General features: G+C 36.9%; 1 protein-coding gene across 3 annotated transcripts in view; it reads left to right on the forward strand.

Moving 5' to 3' along the window:
• Nucleotides 1-4,511: 4,511 nt before the first annotated feature.
• Nucleotides 4,512-10,000, forward strand: part of LOC143033796 (uncharacterized) — a 153,558-nt gene continuing 148,069 nt past the window's right edge. The window contains exon 1 of one of the 3 annotated variants that reach the window (XM_076199292.1): nucleotides 4,512-4,807. The gene's annotated coding sequence lies outside the window, so the exon portion shown is untranslated. The remainder of the gene's footprint in view (nucleotides 4,808-10,000) is intronic. The other 2 variants (XM_076199291.1, XM_076199289.1) reach the window with 2 other exon arrangements.

A 10,000-nucleotide genomic window follows, 5' to 3' on the forward strand; every position in this document is an offset into this window, starting at 1 on the left:
GTGAGTTTGGAATATTTATCAAATGTACAACGTTTCGCTAGTTAAAGTATTTTCAAGTACACTTTTCAAGTACACTATGCACTTTCAAAAAAAAAATTAAACAAACGAAACGTTGTACATTTAACAAAGATTCCATCCTCACATAATGTCTACTCTGATCGAGGGATTTAGAGATAAGGAATCCTGCAAATCCCTACGCATGGAAACAAAGGAGGGAATTTGTTGAAGAAGTCACATCACACCAGTCTGTGACAGTCACAGAAAATAACAAAGAAATATTTTCTTAAATCATTTAACAAAAAAGAAAAACATAAAAGGCTACATAAGAAAAGGGATTTTTTGTTTTTGTTTTTGACTGTACCTTAAGACGTTATTACTCTGGATTATTTTACCTCCGACAGTTGGAGCAGATTTGCAGCCCGGGAAGGATTCTGATATGCTGGAAGAAAACAATTTTCCTCCGGCATATTAAATGACATACTATGCTTTTTTATTGAGAAAATAAAATAGTTTGTCATAGTGATTTTAAAACGAAAAAGTTCTGAAGGTAGGCAGTACCGCCGATTAATCGTAGGTTGGAGGAAAAATAGCTCAGTGTGATAACCCCTCAGTCCTTATGGACACTCTCGTGCAGAGGCAAAAGGAGGTTAAATTTTCAAAGAAAACTATCAAAAAGGTTCCCCGAAAGGAGAAGTTTGAGAACATTATAAAAAAAATCAGAAGGGAACCAAGATCTAAAGAGATTATCATACTGGGCTATTTTTCCTTCGACATCCTACCTCCAACCTCCATTTGAATAACTAGAATATGACTTCGTTTACGGAAACCTAGACTTCTCTAAGAACATTTCAACAGTTTGTCTAACATTTGTATAGATTTACAACCTCATAGCTTATCATTCAATTTTGTTGTATATGACAGAAAGATAATTTGATATTTTTGAAATTCGAAAAATAAAATATTGTAGCCGAGGTGGTTTATGCTCATACGAACTCTCAACAGTCGACGCTTGTGAAGCCCGTGGAAGCCCAATGTGATAGCGCCTAACTTGGACTAGACCTATTAATGGAGGAAATGTAAACAACTAAGTATTAAAACAAAAGTATTGCATAAAGAAATGAAACACCAAAAAAGCTGGCCTGTTGTGTATATATATCTATTTTTCACAAATAAAGGGAACATAAACTAATAACACATTTACATTACTATTTTTTCTACAAATTAGTAGACACAAATATCGCAAGCTGGTAAGAAATACACACACAAAAGAAGAGAATTGGTAACAGATGACAACACTACGTAGTTTAGTCTCTAGCTTCTCCCACATTGAGGATATCATCCACGAAAAGGGGCCGAACCAAACATGCCTGGCAGAGGCAAAGTTTGAGGAAAAACTCAGAAAACGAATGGACTATGGACTACCTAGGATTGACCACCCGCGTATGCGGGATCGGTTTTTGTGGGTGGGGAAGAGAAGTCTGCAAGAAAATGAAATGAGAGTCGTGTATAAAGGAGGAATGTTGCCACTAAGCGTTTGAAAGGAAACGAATCACTTGGCCTGAGAGAGTACTGAGGATCAGAAAGTGAAAGAAAAGAGGGTTGGGAAGGTCACTTCAGCAGAAAATAGATGATATTCAAGTAAGTTTATTTGAAAAAAGGAATAAATTAAGAATAGAAGAGAAATGTATAACCAGCAGTTTATAAACCATTTGTAAAAGTATGGGAATTTTTTAAACAAAAGACGATCAAAAACTGCTTGAAAAGGTTAGCATCATGTGCTTAAAGGGAATAGTAGCAAACTATTTTTATATACTCTTAAGTAATTTCAACTATAGATACGTGGATTGAACTAATTTAGAATTGATGGAATTGAAACATGTTTTGAGTAATGACGTTGTCAGCCTAGTAACCGAAAACTTACACAGACCAACAAGAAGCTTGGCCAGTGATATTGGACCTTATTTATTCTTTATATTGACAAACAGTAAAGTGACAGATAAAATAAATCACCGTTAGGCTCAGGAATTTTCGTTTAAGTAAAACTTGATCCGACGTGCGTTTGGCCCACACAAAGTTCGGATTCTTTTTCAATTTTCTTTCCCAAAATTTTTAAATTCTTTTTTTTTTCAGATTTTTCAAATTTTCAAAATTCTTTTTCAAATTTCAAAATCAAAAAATTACATTGCGTTTTTCTCATCAGCACTCCGGTATATGACACCTTCTTCGAACCTGTCACAAGCGTCTTTCTTTATGTCAAATTTTCAAGAGTTTAAGTCTCGAGGTATTCATGCCATCTACGCCACTAGAAATACGCACAATACCCATGGCTCCCTGGAAGGTAGCAGCCACTGTAGCACTTATATATGGAGGCAAATGTATACTGGGATCAAATTAAACAAAGGCTATGTTTAACTAATACGACAATTTCCCTGAAACCTACAGAGAAGGTACGAACAAATGTGTACCCAAAGGTAAAGAGTCTCCAAGTGGAAAGACCGGTTTGGTTTAGCCACTAATATTAAAGAGCTAAAGAAAGAGACGACTTAATGTGGAGAAAATGTATTTGACATGAAAGTGCTAAAGAGTATTAAAGAAAAGAATTGTAAAAAGATGAATGCATCGCAGAACGTAACGAAGTCAAGGTATGAAAATAAATGTACTGACCTGAAATAGATATGATAACGGAGACAGAAAAATATACAAAAAAGAAAAAAAGAAAAAGTTGTATTTAGTATTTATAGAAAAAAAACTAGATAGATTATGGCCCAGAAAAAAAAAGAAAACAAGTTAGTCAATAGATAAGTAGCTGGAGCTGTTGGCACACAGGTAAACCTATTCTCAGACCCGTTGAAACAGAATATATTGAGGCAATAAAAGGATGTACTGAGTGGCCCACCACGGATTTATTTAGACATTTCTTATAAAAGAAATAGATAGAGAAGACTCCACAAAAGACATAGTAGGAAATATCACCGGACAAAGTATTCAGAGAAAAATTAATGAACCACTTAAAAAGAAAAACATGTTTTCAGTAACGTGATTAATTTTAGCTTTGAAGTAAATCTCTCAAGCTTCTATTATACTCACGGGTGTCCTAATATATGAGTAGGTGAAGTGTATATACCTCTAGTTTGAAAAAGCCTATCACAAAACATCACTGTGAAGACGATGGTGCCGCGTTTGTGAGGTACCCTGTTCAGTGGAGTGGATAAACAATGTCCTTAGTGACAATGAGTGATTGCTATGCAAATTTTATCAGACAAAGGAGGCATACAAGGAACCACTCTAGAATAGGATGATTCCTGGTGAGAAGATAAATGAGAAATGTAAACAAAAGAAATGGCTAGAAATGTAATGAACTGACAAGCGGAGTACCTCAGGGATCTGTGTTGGCACCAGCCATAGTCAGAGCTTTGGTGTATTGAAGAAAGACCTACACAATCATATTTTCATATGATGCTTAAGCAATGGAGCACATAACCGATGACAAAGCCAGTATAATACAAGAATGCACCAAGTAACAATGTGATGCATCTAGGCAGGAGTCAGATTACCATAGTTTTGAACTACAAAAGATTTATTAGAAAACGTAGATATGTAGTTTTCTTCTTAGACAACCAGATGCCTGCTTCCGACCTCCCAGTTGTCCCATCGATGCAATAAAATCAGCTGACGTCAGATAAAACAAATATACAAGTCAGTATTAAGGATAGGGTTACTAAGGACTGTGGAGAACTACATTATAAGTGAACTACCTGGGGTGAACTACCTGAGATATATGAACGCTACACACACACACACACATACACACACACACACACACACACACACACACACACACACACACACACACACACACACACACACACACACACACACACACACACACTCACACACACATTGTGTCCTCAGCCAACCATAAAGCACCTGAATCTTTAGAGAGTTCAAACAATGACGTAATTTTCAACAAAGAGAATAGGAAGTCGTAATATTATGACTGCCTTGAAAACCACTGATTGGTAAACAAATACTTAGATACACACACGCGCGCTTTCAGTACTCATCCGGGAGGGGAATAGTTGTCGATCACGAGTACAGCACGTGATCCAAGACCATCATGAACCACACACATAGATACAAATATACAAAATCACACATTGATACACGTATGCACTCACCACCAAAAGCACACATACAAACTAACATTTGTGTACAAAAACACACATGAATACATCAAATATTCATGCACATCTAAGTGTACATGTATGCAAGCGCTCATGAGCATGCACACATACACATAGACAACCACACAAACACGGAGAATACAAATATGCGCATACACACACAGGCACATACACACACACACAAACACAAACACACACACACACACACACACACACACACACACACACACACACACACACACACGAGAACAGGCAGTCAGTCAGGCAGTCAGGCAGTCAGGCAGTCAGGCAGGCAGGCAAGCAGGCAAGCAGGCATGCAGGAAGGCACTACCGTATGTACGAACACACCCCTGCCGAGCGGGCGGGCGCCCAAGACGATGCCCCTCCCTCGCTCGCTCGCTGGGCCAGCCGAGTCGTCCCTCTCTCCCCACGTGCTGGGACGGATCGTGTTCAGTAGCCTCGCGACAGCCGTTGTCGACGCACGCACGCTCGCCTCAGCTCTCGCCGCTCGGTCACCTCCCTCAATTTCCCCCCGTCCGCCCGATGTGCACTTAGTACCTTCGCTGTAGTGGGCACTGGTCGACTCACCCACAGCTGGCCAGTGCGTCTGTGGGATCCTGCTGGTAATCCAGAAATGTGTTAGTTGTGTCCTCGGGTTTGGTAGTGTTCTGGTCGTCTGTAGCGTGTTAGGCGATTCAAGTTTGGGGTGTTTCTGAAAGAGCTGGGTGATGATGATGATGATGGTGGTGACGTCTTGGGGCAGCTAGTGAGGCTTGTCAGTGGTGTCTGGCCATGGAGACGCTTATTTAGTGTCGACATCGTCTCGCTGGTGCTCTTGTCGTGTTTTTAGTGGTGACGTAACGAAACTCTTGTTAGTGGTGATCAGTGACGTGTTAGTGGCGTTGCTTGGCCGTCTGACTTCTGAAACTGTCGCTATGAAGACGATGGTGGCGCGTTTGTGGGGAACCCTGTTCAGTCGTGTGGATAAACAATGTCCTTAGTGACAACGAGTGACTTCGTTAGTGTTCTCTTAGTGCCCACTCGACAGGAGAACAATGCATTAGTGTCAAAATGTGACGTAGCTTTAGTCACACTAAAATTCTCTTCCAGTCAGTGACTTCAACGCCACAAAAGACCTATGTGCTGCGTTAGTGTTGATGCCTTTGCAACATTCTGTCTAGTCTTGTACTGAAATCAAACGAACACTCACGACAGAGAGTGTTAGTGGTATTTTAGTGAGTTTTAAGTGCATTAAAGACTTAGCCGTGCTTCTGCTAGACTCCAGGGATATAAGTTACACTCCACTACGTGCTAGCTGATATCACCTTAACCAAAGCATTCTTGATAGTATAAAATTGATTTATTAAAACATATGTATAAAAATAAGTAAATTTTTGAACATATAAACCAACGGTGTAATCTCCGTGGCCACCAAATTCCTGAGCTCAGAACGGATTTAGTACCAAAGTTATTTTCTTGTAGAAGAAAAGGAGAAAAAATCCGGACTGATACAGGATGACCGTTTGGTACATAGAGAGCCATGGTTACACCAACCCAGGGTGAATTTGTGTGTGTGTGTGTGTGTGTGTGTGTGTGTGTGTGTGTGTGTGTGTGTGTGTGTGTGTGTGTGTGTGTGTGTGTGTGTGTGTGTGTGTGTGTGTGTGTACAGAAGGTGTATGGTTATCATGTATAGATATACAGGTGTGTTTGTGTATGTGTTTGTATATGTGTGTACATGTGTGTGCATGCGTGTGTGTGTGTTTTTTTTCCTGGCCATGTAAAAGTGCTGGGGAGGGAAGGAACATTAAGCTTCTGGGACGAAGATACGGGGCAACGCAGCAGCCGCTGTGGCGGATAACGCCCCCACCCCCCCACCCCCCACCCCACATTCGCTTTAGCGTTGGATGGCAGATCCTTAATTTACGTTCAGGAGTAGTGCAATTACTGCAGAGAGAGCGAGAGAGAACCCCTTTGCAGACTCTCAGACCTTGCGTGCGTCACCTACGTGACAAGAACGTCACACTTCGCACGTGGCGGACAGCTCACACCACGAGCGTCACGACCCGTGATGCGGTAGGCTCTGTGACATGTCACTGAAGTGACGGGTCGCACGTGGTAGGTGCTCTGAGAGGAAAGGTGACCACGTGACGTGGCATGGGGGTTTGTGTTTGCACGTCACAGAGTAATCTCGTGAGGTACAGTTGGGGAAATAAGTTATATGACACTTAGGTGTGTCGATATACAAAATTGGTTATAAGTCACAGGTTGTTGTTATGATGGGAGGAATAAAACGAGACTTAATTTGAATTGATACGAAGTCTTGTACATCTTTGCTGCAAGATATGTCAGACATTGACACTCCAAGAAGTGTCCAAGGTGCTTGATTTCTAGAATGTATATACTCCGTCACATTAAGTGTGTGATGTCAGTGACGTCACGCTGTAAAAGGGGGCACGGGAATCACGTGACGCCGGCGGACACCACGTCACAGTAGACAATGCAAAATTTTTCCTAGTGTTTAAGAACATAAGAATGAAGGAGACTGCAAGAGACCATAAGGCAGCTCCGAACCCACTAACACCTATCATCCCCATCCATAAAGTTATCTAATCTTGTCTTAAAACAGTCAACAGTTTCTGTCCTCCTTGCATGGTTTTAGGCCACGTGGCTGTTTATGAAGATCCCTGGGTTATGGGTTCGAACTATTCTCTTTTGAGGACAGTATCCCGCAGAAGAGCTGATGTCATGAAGAGAGAGAGAGAGAGAGATTTAAAGAGGACAGTAGAAATGAAGCCTAAGAGAATCTGTGATGAGCAGATTACAGAGTGACTTAGACCCACAGGGACGTCACGAAAGGTTCCAGATTCACTACAGATTTGTAGGTTTATATGATAAAATTATTAAGAAAGAAGAACAAATTAAATTCCTTTTTCCCGACATTTGGCGCCTTGAAAGCAAAAATTCGACAAAAAGCTAAAAAAAAAAATTAAGGAAATTTTTTTATAGCAAGGACGCCATAGATAACATTGTGATGAAACGAAATATTTTGTAAAATAAGATAGTGCAATTTTATTCTTTTAATATTTGTTTAGTATTTTGCATTTCATGCAGATGCTATCGTAGTCTTTACTTAGCGAAAAGAAGACTTGCAATATTAAACCTAATCTAATCTATTCGTTCCAAGTGTCCTTACGTTGTCAGTATCTAGTGGCAGTAGTCATATTGTCCGTATTTCTTGTACTGACAAGAATAGCATCTACTGGAGTCTTATGTCGACTAGGAGCCTCTAGATGTCTTTTTCGGGGATATATGATGTTAGTTTGACACTGTTAGTTTTGATTGAATGCCTTATGTATTGCCATTTGTACACTTAAGGTCCTTCCTTTGAAATAAGAACCTTTAGTATTTGTTTGTGGCTGTTTAGACAATCTTATTTTTTCTTGACGAGTTTCTCTATCATCTAAAGTATGTCGGTTGAACGCTTTCTAGTATAATCAGAAAGTAGCATGTTTCTAGATTTCTAGTTAAGCGTATCTAGTTTACTGTATTATCTACAAAATCTACCGGTAATTTTCATTAATATGGACAATGGAGTTTATGCAATTCTACTTTTTATTGGGGAGAGAGCGTTCGACAGGTTCTGTAAAGAGGTGATAATTAATCAAGAATCATGACTTGAATTCATTATCTTGCTGACACATCACGAAGGTCAACATTGACTCAGTATTCTTGTTTTACATCTATCTAGAAATCAAAATAATACTTGGTTACCTTGATTGGACTAGAAACAACTAGAAACATTTGGTAGCAGTTCTGAAGAAAGAGATGCGAGACTAGAACAACCGAGACACAGTTTGATACATCACTGTTATGATCCATGACCGCATCTGCTAGAAAATAAATGTAAATTTAAATAAATATATTACTCGATATATAAAATTAATAAATACATGAAGAGATAAATAAGTAGATATATTACTCGATAAATAACATAAATAAATTAAGAGATAGATAAGTAAATATATTACTCGATAATTCAAATTAGCAGACAAATGGAAAGTATGAATATTGTATATAAACAGATGAACAGGTAAATATAATATGCATATTTGATAGGTAAATGAATTAATGAGTATGTAAATAAGTGACCAAATAAATGAATAGATGAATAATTGCAATTATTTATAGTCGTAATGATTATAGTATTGTGATAATGAATATACAGGAAAATGTAAATATGCTAAATGCTCCAGGAAAAATAGTAATATTAGTAGATATTAGATATATAAAGAGATATTTGAGTAAATCAATGACAATTATTCTGTTAAATGAGACCAAGCTGCTCTAATTGTTTTGAAAAGAAAAAAGAAAATCTATTACTAGCGACGGCCTAAACAAGAATTTTTTTTATCTCGTTTGTTTATTAGACAATTTGCCAAGTTGGTCCTAGAGCACAATCCATTTATTTTCTGTTTAATTATAGTGAAATTATCATTGTTTCTTTTTTCTTTTTCTAAGTTTGAAAAGTTTGCATTCTGTTACAGAGGTCAGTATAAACAGGAAAATTAGTTCAACAGCTTAACAAGTTTTTTTCTGAAAAGCTACTTACGCCAATTTGGCGAAAATCTTTTATACATTTACTCATTGTTTATGTATTTACATTTACCTATTTATTCAAATATTTTTATTCATGTATTTATTTATTTATCTATATATCTATTTTTATCTATTTATTTATTCATTTATCGTTATTCGCAAGTATATACTAAATAAATACAGCTCTACCTTGATTAGCGTTCCAGGGTCAGACTGAGAGAAAACGAACTTTATTTTGACACTCCATTTTGTCAAAGACAACATGCATGGTCTCGTTAAGTCTTAATTCAACGTTTTTTCTTCCAATTCCTTCATTGTTTTACAGAAAATTCCGTATCGATTTTTTTAGATTGATAGATATTTGTCAGAGATAAGATAATAATTTTATCCGTTGGAATATCACTCTTGATGAAATGCGCATTTCAAACTCGAAAAGAAAACGAAAATTCGTAATTTCAAGAAAACGGGAAATAACAGACAATTTCGCCAACTTAAAATGAATAGATGAATAATTAAATAAGTTGATAAATGAATAAATAAGTAAAACAGAAATGAAAAATTAGTTTTATAGTTATATAAACCAAATGCTTAATCGACAGTAATGAATATAGATTATGAATTTGAATGGACATGAAAAAAATCCCCAAATAATGTCGTCTCTGTCAGTTGCAATAGGATTTAGTTATTCTAAATATTTTGTTGTTGAATTACCATCAATGTATTGATCATTAAGACATAATATTGATATCAATAGTTTTGATATTGATGATTTATATTATATTGTATTTTCATTATCAACCAAAGAAACAGCAGATCCTTAAATATTTTACGTACTGATCATTAAAAGACAATATTGATATCAACAGTTTTTATTTTGATTATTTATATTCTCTCCTGTATTTCCATTATCAACCAAAGAATCAGCAGATCTTTATATATCTCATGTATTGATCATTAAGAGACAATATTGATATCAATACTTTTTATTTTGATTATTTATAATCCTGTACTTTCATTATCAACCAAAAAATCTGTAGATTCTTGATATCATTAGTCCCAATTTAATGTGATTATTATTATTAAAAAATACTTGAAATAATGACAAAAATATATTTCATCAAAAAGATATATTAAGTAAAGACTTTAGTCAAAATAATCGCTTACTCACAAGAACAAATAATCATTGTTGATATCAATTTTATGAAATATCATTCCAAATT

The sequence above is a fragment of the Oratosquilla oratoria genome, chromosome 16, assembly GCF_046742065.1.
Source record: "Oratosquilla oratoria isolate Oo_2021 chromosome 16, ASM4674206v1, whole genome shotgun sequence".
NCBI lineage: Eukaryota > Metazoa > Arthropoda > Malacostraca > Stomatopoda > Squillidae > Oratosquilla > Oratosquilla oratoria.